The sequence below is a fragment of the Drosophila arizonae genome, chromosome 2 (genome assembly GCF_054131065.1).
Source record: "Drosophila arizonae isolate 15081-1271.41 chromosome 2, UAZ_ARI_1.0, whole genome shotgun sequence".
NCBI lineage: Eukaryota > Metazoa > Arthropoda > Insecta > Diptera > Drosophilidae > Drosophila > Drosophila arizonae.
In genome coordinates, this window is record NC_142922.1 from 27936832 (window position 1) to 27958263 (window position 21432).

General features: G+C 37.1%; 1 protein-coding gene and 1 long non-coding RNA gene across 4 annotated transcripts in view; both read left to right on the top strand.

Moving 5' to 3' along the window:
* Positions 1-2563: 2563 nt before the first annotated feature.
* Positions 2564-3974, top strand: LOC149270691 (uncharacterized). Its single transcript, XR_016271257.1, has 3 exons — positions 2564-3217; positions 3754-3862; positions 3939-3974. It is a non-coding gene; the product is annotated as an uncharacterized LOC149270691 (long non-coding RNA).
* Positions 3975-5417: 1443 nt separating this feature from the next.
* The window catches only part of Nlg3 (Neuroligin 3), a 96650-nt gene continuing 80635 nt past the window's right edge, over positions 5418-21432 (top strand). For all 3 annotated transcript variants that reach the window (XM_089463153.1, XM_089463152.1, XM_089463155.1), the window contains exon 1: positions 5418-6070. The gene's annotated coding sequence lies outside the window, so the exon portion shown is untranslated. The remainder of the gene's footprint in view (positions 6071-21432) is intronic.

Here is a 21432-nt window from a genome sequence, read left to right on the forward strand (position 1 = left end):
TGAAGCGCTCATAGCCCGTTTAGTCTCACTGTCAATCAATCAGCTTATCTATAATTACACATACTTACTTATAATCTCTCAGTTCCTAGTTAGACTTAATGAACTAACTCTCAATCCATTTTATCAATCATAATTCAGTCAGTCAACCTCACACTTTCTCAATTAGTCATTCGGATAGTCTACATGATTGTCAGTCAAGTACATATATAATTTCTATAATTAGCCTTCAAGCTGTTTTCCTAAACTAACAGTCGAATAAATATGTTTCCAATTTTCTACGATTCCATTTGCTTCTGGCTTTTACCATAAAATTTGCAATGTTAAATTGCACACATTTCAAATGTTCGACTTTATGCGCGGAAATAATGCTAATTTCTATCGTTCGATTCGTTATTGCAGCTCAAAATTTGTATTCGACGCGCAATTTTCGCGAATTTTGCAATTATTAAAAATCATTGGGAATTCATTAGGAATAAATTGCAAGCTAAAAATAATGAAGCAAAAGCCAAAAGGGGTGAAAATCCACAAATTAAAATGTATGCGAATTAGCTACACCCTAACCAAGCAGCAAAATGTTAATAAACTATGAGCAGAGTAAAGACTTTACTTTGTGCATGAGATTATGTTAATAGAAAAGCAGAGACGTGAGAGAGGGACAGAGAGAGAGAGAGGGAGATAGGGTGACTGTGTGTAGGCAAGCTGCATGCCTAAGTGCTGATGCCACAGGCAAGAAAAAGAGAGAAAAGGAACAGAAACTGTAAGGGAAAATATATGAAACGAAGGGAGGAGATATAAAAAAAGGAAAAAAAAAAAAAAATGTTGTTTACCTTTTAGCGGCATTCGCGGCGACAAAATGAAATCAAAACACGAGCTGTTCGCCTAGTTCAAACACCTCGGGCCAGAGCCCAGCACCCCAAGTTCTTGTTATGACCTTATAGCATAGACTGCCAGCCTGCCACGCCCCCGAGGCTGGCTCATTGCCTGGTGTTATGCTAAATTTAAAGCATGTTGCGGCTTAGATTAGAATAAAGATGCGGCGCGTGTTGCGACTGGCAGTGCGACATGTTCGCAGTTGCGACCGAGCAGTGGGCCCCTTGCTACACGCACACACACACACACACACACATTGGCATATATACGTATATCTATATGTAGGGCCAACATCTGGCGTGGCACATCACACGCGTGCGCGCTTTAATTAGCTACTAGGAGCAGGCCGTGCGAGAGAGGGGATTTTGCTTAGACGCTGTTGCATGCTGATGTCAAATGCATTTCGTGGACAAGTAATGTGCCAACTACACACACACGCACACACTCAAACATACTGCATATAGAGAGAGAGAGAGGGAGAAAGAGAGAGCGAGTGTGTTTACTTAAGTTGTCCGCCCAGAAAATCTGTTGTTGTTGTTGTTTCTGTTGTGGCACTGTTTAGATTGCGCCATTTGAAATTGTCGAGATGCTAAACCAAATGTTGATAATCCCAAATTGCAGATACGCATGCAAATCGAATGACCGCACGAACCTCACGAACCACTCGGACCACACCACAAATCAAACACAATTGCCCAAAATGACAAGTTCAAAATTAAGCAAACACTCGCCTCGATTTAAGCAACTGCCGAGCTTGAGTAACTAGCTGCAGTTGTTTACCCAATAAATCTTGAGTTTTACTTCTATAATCAATACACTCTCTGCATATTTTTGGATAGACGGAAATCTTAGGCCAAACAGCAAAATCAGTAATAATTATGTCAATGTTAGTTTACTTAATAATATGTTTTTAGCAAAAATCAATAAGTTTAACATTTAAAATTGTATTCATTTTCAATTTCTAACTTACTTAAATGAGATGTAGAATTTGTTCTCATTTAAGTTAGTTTAATTTTTTTTTTTTATAGGTAAACAGCTTTTGCATCGTAATGCAAACTAATATTGTAACAAATGGTATTTAAATATATTTTAGGCATAAAACCCTTCACATTAAATACTTATCGAATCAAGAGGGTAAATGTTTAAATAACAGATTTCACAAAATATATTTTTAAAATGTATAAGTTAAACACAAAAGAACATTTTCTTTTATTTTATTTATTTATTTACTTTTTATTATGTTCTTATATGTTTTAATATCAGCAACAAAAAAATAATATTTTAAGAAATTAACGTAAAATGAAAATGATGGTAAATCAAATAAAAAATAAAATAAAATAAAAATTAAAAATAAACAAATAAATAAATCAAAAATAAAATTAAATAAATAAATGAATATAAATACGTTTTATAATTTATAAAACATGCCTTAATTTCTATTTTATTATATGTATTTGCTCTAACTTGTTAATAAATAAATAAATAAGTATATGTGGTATATATTTATTTATCTATCAAATTAGGCAAGTATAATCAAATATAGGCTGAGCTCGAAGCTGTGCTTATATAAGTTGTATATGTAGTTCAACCAGTATCATATCATATCTATTCTATATTTCCACCTATTGCTTTTCAACTCAACTAATCAACTAGATGTCTTTCTTACAGCACTCATAGTTAAGTCAAATAATGAAACTAAGGGTTAAATTTGATTGCTTTCCTAAAAGCGAAAATACCCATCAGAACAGTTTCGCACACAGAATTTTCCAATTGAAACCCAATTAAGCTTTATATGATGTCCCAATAAATCACTCGCACTTTCAACCCGGACTATCGATTACTACCAGTCTGCCAGCTCTGCTCTGGATGGCATCGATATCTGCTCATCAGATTGTCACAATGATGGAAGATTCAGCCGCAAATGAAATTTTTGTTGGGCCAAGAGCTGCAGCACAGAATGCTTGGACCACACACTCAAACTCAACTTGGTTCAACGAAATAGAAGCAAGACTTAGCCTGGTCAGGAGGTGGTTAACTGCATTTCACTTTTTGGACTGAGGGAAATTGCAATGAGCTGCCACCCAAAAAGCGAATGCATTAATCAAACTCACAAGAGGTGTGGCACGTGCATATATGCTCAAGCATTGATTGGCATCAAATTAATAACCATTTCATTATCATCAAAACTTGCCGTTGAGTGGCCAACACTTCATCTATTGTAGACAAATGGAAACCAGGCTCGCTTGCAGCTTTGCTAATGCATTTCAATCATTGTTGGGCCAAGAGAAATTTCAGTCCCTCAATGCTAGTGCATTAATCAAAATATCCTTTCAATGCAGCCAAAAAGGTGTGGAATATGCATATCTCATGCCTTGATTGGTATAAAATTAATATAATTTCAAATGCTTGGTTCATGCAGACAATCAGCTGGCTCACACACACACAGACACACACACTCACACAGTGCCAAGTGCCATTCCAGCATCCTTTTTTTTAATGGCATTGCGTCCTTGGCAGACAGCGAACAATAAAAATGGAGGCCAGGCTTATTGTAAAGCAGCCAAAATCAGAAACAGAATAGGAATCAGAAACAGAATTAGGATTGCAGCCGGATTCGAGTTGCGACTGTTGCAATTTTGACTTCGCCACAGCCTAGGTTTAATTGTCCGTGAAGGATTTATTTGCTGGAAATTATGATTTATAAGTTCAGCAGCCAGTTGCACTTACAGCTAAAACACACACACACACACCCAACGTATCAGTTGATTCCCAGTTTGTCTATGCCCATCTCTCTCACTATCTCCCTCTCTCTCTCTCTCTTTTTGGCTTTGCCTGTGGGCCAATTCCTTTTATTGTTTCTGGGCATTGACCTCGTTTCAACAGTGGGTCATAGGTTAGTGCGGCTGCTCTTCCTGTTCGCCTGAATGGCTCAAGAAAAATGACTGGCATAAAACAAAAATTGAATTGAATTACGTTATGCTTTTAGCCACAGGTGAGGATAGTTCCATTGCAGATTCGAATAGTGAACACTAAGCAAAAACTAACTAGTTACCCATTTGCAGCTGCAGCTTCATCTGGCACCGTCATAAATACCAAACACAAATAACTTTGCGGCAGAGGAAAAGTGCTGCTAACGAGTATTCTGAAATTTATGTTGTGGAAATGGGGAAGTAAACTTCTTTAGGTGATATATTTTCACAATTATTTTAGGGTAAGTCTCAAAATCGCATTGAAGAAACTAAAAACCTACAATGCATAGAATATTAACCATAATTAAATTTAAATTCAATGTTGCCATCTGTTGTTAAACAATGGAACTATTGACTATTCAAAGCTTTTTTCTTAACTTGAAACCAAAGGGATTTTTTTGTAGCTTTTGTGTAATACTTATTAAATATTTAGAAATTGCCTTAGTCAGCATTCAGTTATAGTCAGTTCCAAAAATTCTGTTCATGAACCTTGGATAGCTTTTAAAAGACTTTCATTAAAACTTTTTTATGCAAATTTATCCGCAATTTTTAATAGAAACTTTTATCCAACTTTAGATTCTATCAAGCTTAAGAGATATTCAAGTTTCTGGTTTGTGTCACGGATTCTGACAAGCTGTCCTTAAATTATTAAAGCAATCAGTTGTGTAAGTTAGCCACTTAGCAAATACTCGAACCTTTTTTTTTTAGTGGTTCACAAAGTGAAATAATACATTTTTGGACTATTATTCTTAATGTCCCTCGGCATGTACTTCTCTCCGTACGAAAGCAAGCCATTGCGTTGTGAATACTCTAGTCTGATAAAATAATACTACTAATCTAGGGCTGTACATGACCTGGTACAACATTTTGTTCCGCTGCTATCATGCAAAAAACCTCAAAGAATTGGATAGCTAAATTTTCGTAGAATTTTCCTATTGGTTTGGAAAAATAGATTCTAGAGACCAAAGGTATTATGAAGATTTACTGTAACTCTAACTTATTTTTAAATTACATTAGGAATATTAGAAATACATTTTCCCTAACTTTTTTTACGTTTCGTTTATTTATTTATTGACTAATTAGAGCTAATATGAAATGAAAGCAAACTTCTTATTATTGTTATTATTATTATTATTATTATTATTATTATTATTATTATTATTATTATTATTATTATTAATATTATTATTTTTATTCTATATTTAAATTATAATCAATATTTGTTGCTATTGCTTCACAATTTTCCCAACGTCATAAAAGAATTTCGAAAATTGTCAGTTGGGGAAATCAAAGCTGCAAATATCCCAGTTTTCAAGCATACAAAAGTACCTTGCCCACACACATTTCCCCTGCAACAGCAACCGGCAGGGAATTTCTCTCGCTCCCTCTCAACCGCCCAGTTGGTGCTCTTCACAATAGACAGTGCGCTCTCAGGCAACGCAATGCTGTAGTTCGGGAAACGGCCGTTTGGCGCTGCTGTGTGCCTATTTCGAAATTGACAGCTTCGTGTGCAATTCGTAGCTAACGGTACATGTCCGAAACGGGCTGCAACGAAGCGCTCAATTGTGGCAGCGCCCGTTTTAGGCGAATTTTCGTGTCAGTTCACGTTCGATATTTGTGTTGTTTGGTCGCGGCTAACGGGGCGCACGAAAACAAAACCGAATCGAAGCAGCGCAACGGAACGGAACGAGCGACGCGTCGCGCTTTCTCCATTAATGAAACATCCGCAACAATGACTCCGCGCGTATGTGAGTGTGCCAGTGTGTGAGTGTGCACATATAGATGAGGCGTAGGCACTTCCAGTTGTTGCACTAAACATAAACAGCAGCAACAATTCAAATTTGACCACAGCAAAAACAACAACAATAACAACAACGGCGAACGGAAGTCAACGGCAGCCGCAGCCAAGTTTAAGTGTTTGCCAAGATTGCGATTTGCGTGTGTGTCTGTGTATGAGTGTGAGTGTATGCGTGTGTGTTCGCGTGTGTTTTTTTGTGTAGCATACGTCACGGGCGCCATCAAGTCGCAACTTGCTAAGAGACGCTGCCTACGGCCAGGCAGCCGCCAATAAATAAATAAAAAGAAGTTAAAGGCAAAAATATATAAAAAGAAATTTGAGCTAAATACAAAAAGCCTGCCGAAAGTTTTCAAGTTTCAAGTGCGCTAGATTCCATGTGTTGTGCAAGCGAAATACAGAACTAGCTAAAAAGCCGGGATTCTTCTCCGAAACGGTAATTGAGTCATAAATCATATATAATTAAATTAAGAAACACTTCAATTTCTGGGAATGATTTGGCAGAGACTAACAATTGGATTCTTGCCTTGAATTCTGGATAGAAATTATGACCAGCCTATGGGTCACACTGATTGACACCTGCTGCGGCGCGAGACCCTTTAATACATTTGCCAAATTGGCAAGTTCTAGCTAGCTGGTTGGCTGTCATGTTTTGGGCCATTTGCCACATTGTTGACAGCAGCAACAGCACAATTAGCCCACAAGTCGCCCTTTGACCCCATCTGACTGCGGGCTCTGCCAATCTGTGCTTGGCCTCAAGTGTTTTGTGTGCGTGCTTTTTGGGAGCTGCATTGTTCTCTGGCCTCCATGATGCGGCTTGACATGATAAACATTTTTCGAGCTGTATTTGGGCTATTTCCAACCACAAAATTGGCATCTGTTTTGAAAATCAACATTCTTCTCAGAACGGTTATGAATTGAACCAGAAAAGTAAATGGAAATACAAGTAAATAAATACAGCTGGAGGAAGGTATATCCAATATCAAAAACTGTGACCTCGCTCGCCACTCGAGACTAGGAACTCATGTTTTGCATAAATGCCTTAAAATTTATGTTGTGTGTGGTAAAAAAAAAAACAAACGAAATTTTCCAGGAATTCGAAAAGCAAATTGCTGTCATGATGCCGATATTACTGAGCAGCCATTGTAAATAAAGATAAGCTTAGCTCTCTGCACTTTTTTTTTTTTTTATTTATTTATTTTTTTTATTTTTGAATCAGTTTGTTGTAGTTATTTAATGATGAATATTTCTCAAAATTACTGAGTAGAAATTTCTGTAAAGTTAAAGAGTGTGGAACCATTTTTTATGCCAACTAAGCTTAAAAATAATATCAATATAAACACACAAATATAATTCATATATGTCGTATAAATAAATAAATATTTGTTTTATTTATTTTACTTCACATATGTTTTATATATATATATATATATATATATATATTTTTTTTTTTTTTTTTTAAATAACAAACATAATAATATTAGGAATATAAATTTATACAGAGCAGTATTTTGAATGGAATTGTGCCGTTTACCTTATTAATTATGCCTGATTTTATTCTATTCATTTCATAGAGAACAAAAATGCATTTATATAAAATGTAAATATATTATAATATTACAATTATATATATTTTTTTTTAGTTAGGGAGTAAGTGATTAATTGTTTCGTTCGCTTGACAAAGAATTTTAATTCATTTTTTTTTTACAAATTTATATAAATTCTAAATTAAAAAATATATATATATTTTTAGCCACACACCATATCAATCATATTGCATGTAACTTGATGTTGAGGGGGAAAACTGTATATGAAAACACCAATATTTCAAAAATTTAAATATATATAAACTCTTTTTTTTTTTTTTTTTTTTGCTAAAATTTAACCACTTTTAGCCTTCTTTTATCCACAAATACGTAGATTTGTTTTCAAAATGACTCTCTATACACAAGAAATGACAAAATGATATTGAACTTACTATATTTAAGTCTACATGGAAATACAACAATGAAGCTTATAAATGCGCAAATTATGAAACATTGTTAGCTGCTCTGCATTTGTTTACATGCCAAATATTGTGAATTGTTTACTATTTACTATTTCCAATTAATTTTCGGGCCACCCTCTTACACGCATATCAACCGAGAGCATCAATTGAGTGCTCTTAATTTTCTTGTAGGCTCGTCCCATCAGTCGACGTGACGCACTCGACTTTTAATTAAATATTTATTTTTATGTGGAGACATTAGCAGGTCGAGCAGGGCTGCCGCAGGGCAGGTGCTGGCATCGAGGGCAGGGGGAGAGGAACCCCCGGGCGATGACTATTGTAATTACTTGCCAGGACGGAAGTGCTCAGCTCGTGGGCGAGAGCGAGAGGGAGAGACTGCTGCCCGCCTGTTTAGTCGCTGTGATTAATAATGCTTAATTACATGTATTTGCGCCGTGGACCAAGAAGCGGGCAAGCGGAATTCACAGAGGGGCTTTACTGTACGGGCTGCCCCGAGTGCCGAGTGCCCGATGCCTGGAGCTGTGCGCTGTACGTTTGATTGATTACAACATTTTGTCGCACTAATGCCGAACGCAACAAGAGTCTTCCACTAAGCCTCTTGATAAGTTTTGCGTATACTTAAGTTAACACTAAAGATTAGTAGCGCTTAACGATTGACGGGGCAAGGGGTGACAGGGCAGGTGGGGGCAGGGGCGGGGCGAGTGCGCTGAGTGCTGAGATTGGCACTCAGCGTGCCTTTTTCAAGCCGCCTTCCCCTACTTGAGGGCTAATCAACAATTAATGAGCAATTAATATGCAATTTAGGGGCGTTGCTTTGTTGCCCAGTGTGTGTGTGTGTGTGAGTGTAATCAAGCGTGCCTTCAATGCATAAACGAGTACACGCACACAACGGTGTGCTGCCCTACGTGCGCTTGTCACGCATTACGTATACGCCGCGGAAGCGTTCAATAGAGGAAAAAAAACCTGTTAGCGAATTAAGCATCGATCATTCGATCAGCGCTATACATTGAATAACACTTTTAATTACTATTTATCCAAGCGCATCGCCACAAATGCAATGAAAACAAATGCCTGTAATTGAATTACGACAATTCGAGACTGAAAATTCTATGAATTAATATAAACATATAAATTGTAAAAATTAAGTTGTATCAATTTAAACTGTTTATTGGTTTATTTTGCATTTGCATAAATACAATTTAGGTATAAATATATAAAAAATATATAATATATATATTTATATATATGTGCTTTTCATTTAAATAAATATAAATTATTTGTTGGCCCTCGGAAAATTACAAAATGAACGAAATGAATATATATTTTAATGTTTTATTCTCAAAAATAAATTCTGTCATCTCTCAAAAAAAAAAAAAAAAAAAATTAATTTGAAGCGAACGCAAACACCAAATTAACCTTTCCGCTCTTTGGTCAACTTGCAAACAAATTAAAACAACATTTGCAGCTGCTATTTTCTTTTTTCGTTCTTTTTTTCAAATAATTATTATTTCAGCTGTGGTTAAGTTAAGTTTTGTGTGCGCCGCCTCCATGATAGATTAAGGCAGCAAAGCACGTGCCTCTAAGCTCTAAATAATGGCAATCATAAATCACGGCAATTGGCCTTGTCAAAAGCCGAATATAATAGCTAATGCTAAAGCCACACGCAGCACTTGTCGTTCAGCCCGAGAAGCTTCATATTACCTTTAAAAAAGACGGTAGAAAAAAATTGGGAGCAATATTTTCTACTTGTTGTGGCCCACATCATAAAGTCCTTAGAAAAAATGTCACGAAGAAAATATATATTCGCTAAAAAATATAGTATATACATACAGCAGAAACTGATTTTATGATGTAACAGATAAAACACATATAGTTTTTGTTGTTTTTATTATATATCTATATATAGTAAGATGTATTTATTGTTTTTACTTTCACGAACTGAGCCAACAATCTCAATCAAATATGAAAAACATGAGAATTAATCTGCTTAAACATAATACATAATCCAGATATCTCTGCACAAAGAGAAAAGCCGAGATTAGAGTGAACTAAATTGAATGCATATGCATGTCCGAAAAACAGAATAGCTTTGAAGGATTATTGTCCAAGAGTTTTTCATACAGAAATAAATACTTTTTTACGAAGGAAGTCAAACTTAATGAATGGAAATAGAGATAAACTTTAATTTCATTTGTAGGAAAAGTGCGATTAAAATATTCCGAGTGTATCTATATATAATATTTAAATACACTTTGAAATGTTTTCTAGTCAAATTCATAAATACAATATAAACTTTTTCTCATTAGCCAAATTTGGTTTAGAAATAGAAATGAAAACAAAATTTGTGCTCAAACGTGGCTTATTCTGGAGCAACTTTCTTGCTCGCATTCGCATCCAGAACAATTTAAAGTCCTTCATAAGCTGATCAAATAGTTAACTGAATACTCACACACATTCGTGCAACACTTCGATGCAATTTTTGCAGTTGAATAAAATCAAACCAAAGCACGTAGACCCATTAAGCCACTCTCTCTCTCTCTCTCTCACTCAGTTGGCTCCATCCAGAGCCAACAAAGCCAACAGTTGTGCATAATTAAATGAAAAGAAAAATGCATATTTGTGGCTCGCTACTGCAGGCTGTGCATTAATTCGATTGTTTTCTTTTTGCTTCTTCTTGTATTTCTGTTTTTGTTTATGGGGCAATTAGCAAAGTTTTCTGGCTGGCTGCATGAGAAGCATAAAAAGTGTTGCCAGCCCAACTCTGCATGTGTGTGTGTGTGTGTGTGTGTAGGGTGTGCATGGACGGGTGTGTAAAGTGCATGCTGCTTGTGCCATGTAATTGAATATTAATCATACGCCAGTGACGACCATAACTCATACGACACGTTGGCCCCGGCAGGTAACGAGACTCGTTCAATGCCATAAAAAAGGGGAATTGCTGCTCAATACTTGTGTGGCTTTGTCTGTGTGTATGTGGGTGTGTGCAGTATTTATGTATGCAACAGCAAACGCTTAAAAAATATGCAACACCAACAACAACAACAACAACAACAATAAAGACAACTGCTCGTGTCACTGTAAGGCACGGAGCGAGAGCCATAAATAAATTTGCTCATATTTCAGCACATGAACAATAATTAAATTCGTTCATATATCGCGCACATGGGAGATGCTAACCATGCCCCTGCTCCCTGCCCCTTGCTCGCCTCCATTTAACTCCTTCAAATTCCTTTTTTCACGCTGTTGACATTCATAATGGAAATGAATGCTGATGCTGCAGCTGCAGCTGCCACGCCCACCAACACCACCCACGCACCCAATTAATTGTAGTTTTTATTTTCTTATTTCAAAAAAGCGTTTTGCAGTTAAGGCAAAAATTATTGCCACAGAGCCGCGAGCTGAGATTGTCAAGTTTATGGCATCAGCTCGAATATTTTTTATATTTACCATTTTACAGTATTGGAAATTAATTGAGGTTCCATTTGCTGTTGTGCACAAACAAATGCAACTATAAATAAATATAAATGTGGCAGATAAATTTAATGAGTGTGCGGCAAACTTCATTGAGAATCCGCTTTAACGAACTGCATTCAATTTATGTAGATAGATACTTACACACATACATACATACATACATATATTATTGAGTTTGTGCGAAATACAAAATATTTGCCTTGGCTCTGGATATATTTGATCATTTACATATAAATAACAGTATTTCAAGTTCACATAAATATAATTTTGAATAAATATTTATTTTACTTTTTCGTTTCAATTTAATTAAATTTTTTTTTTTTTTTTGTATTGTTTGTTCATTTATTTGATAAAATTTTTGTATATATGATTTTATATTATTTGTGTCCTCGTCAATTTAATTAAAGTCAAATTGGATCGATAAACTTTGAGTCATTTTATTGTATTTGCTTTTTAAATTAAACTTTTATTCCTTTAATTTATTTTCACTTCTTCTTTTGCAAGTATATCCTCGCTGATTAATGGTTTGAATTTGGCAGCTGAAATCAGTGAAGCCAACTTTACAGCACTGCATTAAGGACGCATTGAATGGCTTGTAATGGAGTCTTTGGCCCGCAGCAGAGCCGGCCAGGACATGTGGTCATAAATTTCATTGCGGCTGCCATTAAATGAGCAGCGCTTCTTCTTCTGCTGCTCGTTTGATTAAATTAAAAAACCGCGCAAACACATGATAAATGTTTGATTGTAAATTGTAAATATTAAACCGACTGCGAGCTGGGTGTGGCAATTATCATCCTTTTCTTTTCTCTCCTTTTTTCTGCACATTTTCAATTATAATATAACAAACAAAGTGACATCTGCATATTGATTTAAATGCAGCTGCAAATTTAATGTACATGCGAAACGCATACGCCACATGTGCCGCTTCAAGGCGATATTACGCATACGTCGCGGCTGCCTCCTCGTCAGAATTTAACATTTTTCCATTTTGCTTTGCTGTTTGACAAACGGCGCTTAGCGACAAAAAGCCGCCAGGCTCTCTACAGCCAGGCTAAAGTCACCAAGGAATCATAAAATATCAATGCCAAAGCTTTGTCAGCTTCAATTCATGGCGTACCACCATACAGCATGTTAAATATTCTTGACAACTGTAAATAATAAGGGTGACAGCTCCCCAAGCAGTAAAAGCTTTGAAGCCTATTTCTAGCAATAGAAGCTTCAAATTAAAGACAGAAATTTTGAAAAATAATGAATGAATAAAATGTATGAGTGCAAATTGATAGGAACTCACATAAATTGATTAAGCAAATCGCACAAAGATTTCCTTGGCAATGGTTATATCTAATTGAATCAAACCACTTTGCATTCCATCTACAATTTTCGTCGCCTATCAATGGAAAGTCCATGCTAAATTTAAACATGTATTATTTAAATACAAAACCCACATTGTTCAGCTTTCGAAAGTACTTACCTTTGCCTTTTTCAATTGTAATCAGATGTGGGCGAATCCTTCATTTGTTCTTCAACTTTATTTTCTTTGCTCGCTTTCAAATATATGTATTTGCTCTGCTTGACTGTAACAATTTCTTAAGACGTAACATTTGGTTTTACATGCTCTTAGCTGATTTGATACACACCCACACACACGCTCACGCACATATATACTAGTAGCTTGTCGCGTCCTTTGACACTCATAAAGCCTTTAACCGTGCAACACTTGTCGCCACGCCAAAGGAACAAACAGTATAGCACGCTTGTGTGCCCGCCAAGTATTTTACTTTTCCTAGCCCCTCACCCCTTCAGCACTCCATCCGCAGGTCTGTTTAGGAATTTTAATTTTAGAAATGTCTTCAAGTGCTTAAGCCCCTTCGCGCCATCGAAAGTCTAGCATCTCCGCACGACTCTAGGTGATTTTGGGACGAGTTAATATAAGAATATACAAAATCCGCCGGAGTAAAAGACTGCTTCGGGAGTTGCTCTGATTATGCAAGCTCTTGCTGATGAACTGTTTTTCTTGCAAACAAATTAGTTAATTAAGTTGAACTTTGCTGAAGATTCTAAAAATTCAATTTGATTGAGAGAATAATGAGACCTATATATAAGATGAGTGTACGCCACTGACTTTCCCATTATATTCAATAAGCCAAATGTGTATAAAATATTTTCTCTTCGTGCAAGAAAGACAAATATTTAGTCAATAGAAGTTTGCAAAAAGAAATTAAATGACTTCAGACTTGTTTTTACTTGAGTAAAGCCCAACATTTGCTGACCCGCTCATGCAAGGCTCAGGGACTGTGACTAAAATAGGAAGCACCCTTGATGTGAGGCCACGCCCATGGCGCCCATCAAGTGGCGCGTCAAGTCGAACAGGAAGAGCTTTCTCTCGGCTTATTTATGGGCCAAGTCAAGTAGGAGACAGTGCCGCATTTTCGCTTTCTGCTGCCAGCAGCAACAGAAGCAGCAACAGCAACAATAAAGGCGATGACGACTGATGATATGCAGCCAGGCGATTGCTCAAGATAAATAGCCAAAGGATGGCGGATAGTGCGAGGGGAGCTCTGCTCAATAGCCCTGGCATAAATGGGCAGCACAATGGAAACACTTGATTTATGTTTATTATGCTGGCCTGTCAATATTACGGGGCCCAGCTCGAGCCGGGCTGTATTATAAGACAATGGCGTTGACAGCAAAGAAATATATGGCCATGCTGTGGCAATTAAAACCAAGTCCAAAGTGTGCTTCAGCTATTTAAGCTAGTGAGCCTTTATCCGGCATTCATTTGTGCATGCATTCACTCATTCATTCATTCATTCGCTTTGCATATTCGAGAACTGTGCGACAACCTTGAAACGAGCCTCGCCTTGACTGTGATTAATTGAAAATATACTCAGTCGGCAACAATAAGCAAATAACTCGTCGTCATCATCGTGATCATTTACTGAAAAATGTAACAAAAACTGTTGCCAACTATTAATATCCATTTGCGTAATGCCAAACAATGCGACTGCACACAGGAAATAAAACTTTGCTGTCGCATGCAGCAGGCAGCAGAGACAGAGAGCTCATGTGTGTGGCAATGATTTTCAGTTTGAATGGTTTCGCTTGCATTGTTGCATTGTTGCAATACGAATTTCCATAATTACTAAAAAAAAAAAAAAAAAATAAAAATAAAAAAAACAGAAAAATGGACTGAAAGCAAAGGCAAACAAAGAAATTTTTTGAACAGACTCTCAAATATAAGTTGAACCTTGAATAGAAACTCGAGGACCACAAATTTAAAGCCGTCAACACGGCGTATGTGGAATTTTTATGCAAATACGCAAACAATACGTACACAAACGCACGGAGAACGGCTCACCGAACAAAACCAAACCATATCCGTATTCCGATGTGCTTTTTTTTTTTTTTTTGTACAATGCCCGTGATTTTTCTTATTTTTTACATTTTTTGTGTGGGCTTTCGCTTCATTGTCGACGGCGTCAGAGTGTGAAAATGCGAGCTTTAAATAAATTAAATGTTCTACGTACGGCAAAGGGGGCAAATTTCGACAAAAGCTGGGCGAAAGGCGTGATTTTTCGCCTATCCGGGGAGTGAATCAAATCAGATTTCAGCGCAAAATATGTGCGAATTTCAGTGGAGCAGTTCGCAAGGCTCTCAATAAACATCTTCCTTTAGGCAGTTTCAATTTACAATAATTAATTTGAAATTAATAGCAAATATATGTTATATATATAAAGATATACATATAAATATATCTATTATTGTCACTTTAAGGTGCAGATAAATATAAATAAATAGTTGTATAAATATTTCATTAAACTAAAAATACTCTTTTTTGCCAAACATTTAACCTAAATCAAATTGAAATCTACAATAATTTTCATTCCCGATGTTTGTTAATTTTTTTTGAATAAAAAATAACATATTTCAGCTAAAAAAATTTTAAAAATTTTAATTAAAAATTATAAAAACTACAAATTTGAGTATAGCATGTTTCTCAAAATATTCATACCCAAAAAAAAAAAAAAAAAAAAAAAAAAAACTGTTAACGCTTTGAAAGTGCAGGCTTTGCGTCCGAGATGAACAGAAGAAAGCATACACATTCCCTCTCTGAGCAAGAGCATTCGTACTTTATCCGATTTTGTCTTCGTGCTAGTAATTTACGTTGAGCTGTGTTCGTAAAGCTCTAAAAGAGAGTCGTTTCTTGAGTGATATGATTTACTATGCACTTGCACACATACACACACACGCGGTTTATGTGCTTGCAATCACAACTGTCGCAGTCATGGAACAAGGGAAAATCGAAGTATTTGTGTCAGCATAATTTGCCTGCACATATTTTGAATATATTCGAAAAATGTATAAATTAAAAGAAAAAACCATTAAGGCATAGCAATACGAACAACAAATATGAAATAAACTCAGCACGTTTCTTAAATTACGCTTGTTTATTGTGAGAGTTATGTGCGAGTTGCTGCGCATCAGAGGCAGCCAACTGACAGCCAGCTGATGTTCATTGTCAAAAACGCATCAACAGCCAAAGGATTAAAGAGTCGCAGAGAGAGAGAAAGAGGGAGAGAGGGGCAGAGACAGAGAGGGGCTAATTTGTTTTTGCACTTGTTGTCCTTTGTGCTTGTATGTGTATGTGTGTGTGTGTGTGTGTCACGGTCAGCAGAAGCAAACAGCAAAGGACATGCGAGCCTGCAGGAGCCACAGAAAGCAGACGGCATGTCAATCAAGCTAACGCTATGCCCAAAAAGAAACACTCGCAAAAACCATCAAAAAACAACGAGTAAATAGGAAAGGCAGCAAAAAACTGTGCAGCTGAATGTCTTCATTTGACACACACACAAAGAGCGTGGCAGAGAGAGAGAAACGAAAGAGAAAACGACAAAGAGACAGACATATGTGAAAGAGGTTGCAGAACAAGAATTGTCAGGCGCGCGCTATGAAAACAAAATTAATGTCAGCTGGCGACCCGCAGCCCACTGCTTCGCCCGCCCTCCTCCTAGCAGCCCATGCACTGCTGCCACTTGACAGGCAGCGTGTAACAGCTTTCTTTCATCAAAGCGAGTTTAGTATTTTTTGTTGGTATTTTTCCTTATTTTTTTTCTCTGCCCGACCTTGTTAATGACAAACAATATGCATAGTTTTTGCAGCTGCCGCTGTTTCATCTGCCATTTTGTCTCACAAAATGGCCGCGCCGTGGGGCACAGCAGCAGCAGCAGCCGCACCCGCCACTCCACAGCCTCTGCCCATTTAATGGTGCGCAATAAAAAAAAAAATGAAGCCAAGTGCTGCACAGGCGGCGGCAACTCTAGCGACGGCTACGGCAACGACAACTCTGGCAACAGCAGCTACATAAATGGGAAAACATTATAAACAAAATACGTCCGAGTGCGAGTCCGAGCAAGTTAGGCGCTCTGCTGCTGCTCGTAACCCCATTGCCTAGTTTGCCTACCCGAAACGGAAATGTCAACAAAGGCATGAAGAAGCACCAGGAGAAGAGAGCAAGAAAAGAGAGGAGCAAGAGTAAGAGCTGGCATCGGGCTCTTGCTTTCAGTTCTTTTTATTTTATGTTTTGAGTCCATTCAAGCAATGTAAATGGGGTATAACAGGATTTTATTGAAGCGTATTGAGAAATATTTACATGTATATACAAATATACAAAATATATATAAATTTTTATATAACTTTTGAGACCTATATAAATAATTTTAGCTGTCCTTGGATATAGTTGAATGAATTTTATTTATATATAATACAATATTTATACATAACTGAGGTAAAGTCTTTCACTAATTAAAATGTTGCAAATATTTATTTTGTATATAAGATTATTTAATTCGCAGTAAAGGGTATTTCGCAGTCGTGTAGGCTCTTTCATTTTTTTCCATAGCACACATTATGCAAAATTTGCGTTGTGAGTTTTTATTGGCGTAACAAAAATGTTTTTAATACGCAATGGTCTGGAACCGTCGTGATAAGCTTGAATAATATATAAGCCTCTCGCTCACATACTCCCTCTCTCTCTCTCTCTTTCTCTCCGTCTCTGCCTTTCTCTTGTTGGCTCGGTGTCTGTTTCTGTTTTATAGGCTGATGCTGTGCACTATTTGATGTCGGCAAATTTATCGTTAAATGTGGGTCAGCCCGAGCTGTTGATTGAGTTCTGCCTGTCCACTTCAGACGGGGGGAATTAAGTTGTTGGCAGGGTGCAAAGCTGTGGAAAGAAGAAGAGAATACAAGTAAAAATTGTAAACAAGCCGAAGCATACACCGTGTGCACATGCCTGTGTGTGTGTGTGAGTGTGTATGAGTGAGTGTGTAGCATGTGTTTGCCCCCAGTTGTTTTCATTTGTGCTGCAAAGCAAAAGGAAATAAAATACGCAAATGTGCGGAACATTTTGGTAAAATAGAAAAACAAGCACAGCACAAGCTTGTTGACTGGCAAATGCTGTAAAATGAAGTGTGCAGCAAATGCCTATAAGCGAGAGAATACGACAAAAGGTCAGCATCAGCTGCTTATAATATCTATCACAATTTAGTTGGGGTACAACACATAAAAAAATATTGAATTTCATTGACGAAAGCGAAACAGAAAAAATGTCTACTCAATATTTAAAGCAAACATTGTTCAATACGTATATCTTGGAATCTTAACGAGCCTTCAGCCAATATAATGAAATATTATTTCCATTTCAAAAATGAATTGAAAACGTTTTGAAAACAACGCCATAAATAAATAGTTTTATGAATAGTTTCATTCGAATAGTTTCATTCAAGCAGTGTCTCACAGAGATAAGCAAGAGTTTGCCTCGAATACCTTTGCAGTCCAACAGCAATTCCAATTCCAGGCACAGGACACACACACACACACAATACACGCAATTAAATGCGGCACAGAAACGTAGTCGTTCTGCTGCTCCGGCTTCGGTTGTTAGTGCGTTGTGCCTTAGCCGTAATTTCATTGCATTCAATTACATTTTGTGCAACAATAGAATCCTTGAACCTTCGCTTTGCCACTGCTGCCGCTCTGTGGGCTCGTGCTGACCCACTTGAGAAATTGTTCCAAACGGCCCAGCACTTGAAAATGAGTCTCCAAGGAGCGCGAATGGCGTCACGAGTCCTTGCCAGCTGCGCGTCCTTGCTCAGCGCCATTTTATAATAATTGCAAGCGAAACCACCGAAAAAAGCGAAATACATATTTATATATACATATACCCACACACATACATACTCATACATACATATAATATAAATGCGACCCTTAACAACAATATTTAAGGCCAACACAACTTTTTGCCTTTTGTATCTTTGAGCGCAGCGGGTGGCAACTTGATAAACGTGGGCGTACCCCAGAGAGGCGTGCTTATGCCACATAGTAATTATGTAAGTGGTAAATTGAATGGAGGCAAGACTTTCGCCATTTGCTTCCTTTCAAAATGTGCTCAGAGCCTTTGCAGCTGGGTCAAGCATGAGCATTAAAAATGTAACTTTAATAAAATAAAATACCATTCTTTGTGCGAATAATTACTTGAAAGTATTTATAAATATGAAAATATGTATTTTTGTAAAATAAAAATATAAGGAAAATATGATTGAAAATTAAATAATGTATATTTAATATTCACATATTTATAAAAAAAATATATAAATATTATTTATACATATATTATATACTAAACAATAATAATAATAATATTAATAAAAAAAATATATATATATTACAGATACTAAAAAATGCTCTAAAATATATTTATTTCAAAAATAAAATATTCACTGATAAATTAGTAATTATTATATATATCTATTAAGTATATTTCTTTTAATTATATATATTTATTATAAAAAAAAAAAAACACTAATATATTAAACTTTAAAAAATAAATAAACAGTTTTTTATAAACATTAATTTTCAGCAAATATAAAAAAGAAAAAAATTATATTAATCAATGTTTTGGATCAATGTAATTTAAATAGGAATTTTTGATCCTATATAAATATCGAAAATAAATCATTTCATCGCCTTTGCTCACATCGTAGGCCTCGTTGTCTATTAATCTTTAATATATATTGAAATTCTATTTGGCTTTAAAGTCTCTGCATAATGAACCAGAAATAAGATAAATATCCCATAAGTCCTTTAGGATATCAATGTGTATTAAAAGCACAGCTCTGGCCCCCTGCCTAGTCCAGGCTTCATTAATTCTGAATGTGTTTGCGGTCAGTGCGTGCAGGCATCTGCCGATAGCAAGTACCAGCTAAAACATGCCAGGGCATGTGTAGGTGTGCGAGTGAGTGGATGTGGGTTTGAGTGTGGGTGGTGTTACGAATGCCCTAGGGATAACAGCAGGATATAGAGCAGAGACTCACCGACCGCAAAAGCAGCACTACGGACGTTCTTTGGTTAGCACATGTAAAATGCCAAAAACTTTGAAAAGGAGCCCAAAGTGCGATAGAAATCAGCTGGAAAAAAAATGGAAGCGAGCAAAGCGTACAAAGCAAACAATGAGCGGTAGCCAAACACAACACACACCCACACACACCCCCATAGACAAGCCCACATCCATCCACGCCCACACTTTGTGGCGCACGGGACGAATACTTGATGTTAGTTTTGCACGAGCTCCAACATTTTACAGCATAAATTTTGACAGGCCGTCAGACATGGCAATTGCTTTGGGCCAACAACAGGAAACAGGTAATAAAAGGCAAAAGAAAAGCAGTTGAGACATAGAGCGATAGATCGTGAGCCATAACAAATGTTGGGCCATGCGTCACTCATACGCCGTGTGGCACCCGCTGTGCGGCATGTCATGTCTGCACTCGAAACGAATGTCCCCTGTTCGCATTGACAATATGCTGGTGCGAATGAGTGTTGTTCGTTCGCAAGCAGAAAATTTCAATAAAAACAAATTGATTGCTCCGTAGGATCTGCGCTGGCTAAAAAGGTAAACAGCAGCAGCCGGAGCCGAAAGATTCGTCGTGGATAACCGCAGACGGAAAGGACACGCACGTAGTAGCTGAGCTCTGGCTGCCTGGAGTTTGGCAAATGGGCAGGACGCGTCGGTTTGTTAGTAGCCATGATAAATGCCAGCTCATTTGACTGTGCCCTTGACAGCTAGATATCGACATGCAATGAAAAGATGGTAGATGGTGGAAGGTGGAAGGTGGAAGGTGGATGGGGGACGGAAAATGGCAAGATGTTCGCAGTCAGCTGCCTTTCACTTAGCCAGCCCACGCACTTCCTGCCCACATTTGCTGGCCACTCACGCATATTTCCGGTTTGGCCGAGCGCTACTTTTGGCTTTTTGCGTGGATTTATGTTTCCATTCGCTTGGGGGCATGGGGACTTGTGGTCAAGCGTGCGGCTGGCTTGTTGACTTTGGCGCTGAGCATAAAACGCATTAAAATCCTTTTTATAGCCAACATAAAAGTCAATGCCGCTTCTATTCCGGTTGACCCAAAAGGTGAACGCAACACGAGCACAAATTATTTTTCGCCAGCCCATTAAAAAATCATGTGCAGAGCATTTCTGCTTTTACAGCGCACATTTCCAATCACTTTCGGCTGTTGCGACGGCCTTAAAAATGAATTTTTAACAACGATTGAGGGCAGCCAAGAGACTGGGAAGTCTATAAAGAGCGTGTGATTTAAGTTTAACAAGATTTTATAAGAGATTTTTCAAGCAACTAGCATGTTAACTCTATATTATAAACAGATATATCTTCACAAACAACTTTTCAAGTCTAAGCCCGAAATCTACCAGCCAAGCCAGACGTGTTTTCTTCTCCACGAATCCTGCTTACTTTATATATTCAAATATACGCATCCCATCTATACCTTCTTTATGTATACGCATATCTTTTACATAATCTCCCAATCGTGAGCCTATATATATTTATTTTTTATTTTTCTATTCTCTTCTCCCATTTTTTTTTCGTGATGCTGCCAGCTCAACGCTTCAGGGCTTTTCTAGCCTATTTTCGACATTCGTTGTGGCGATAAGTATGCTAAGAGCTTTTACTCGTCCTTGGCACGCTTCCAAAATCCCTCGCAAAGCATTGCCCAGGCCACACAATTAGAAATCCCGGCGACACTTTAACCCAAAAATAAACCCAATTCACACACAGATACACACACTCATGCACACAGTAACAAATACAGCCAAAGGCAGCCATAAAAATCCAAGCAAACATTATTTAAATGCGCCCAAAAATATGCTGCAAAAATGAAAAACAAAAAGTCGAGAAAAGAAACAAGAAGCGAACAACAAAAATCAAATAAATGGCAATTTAATATACTCAACATGCCGTT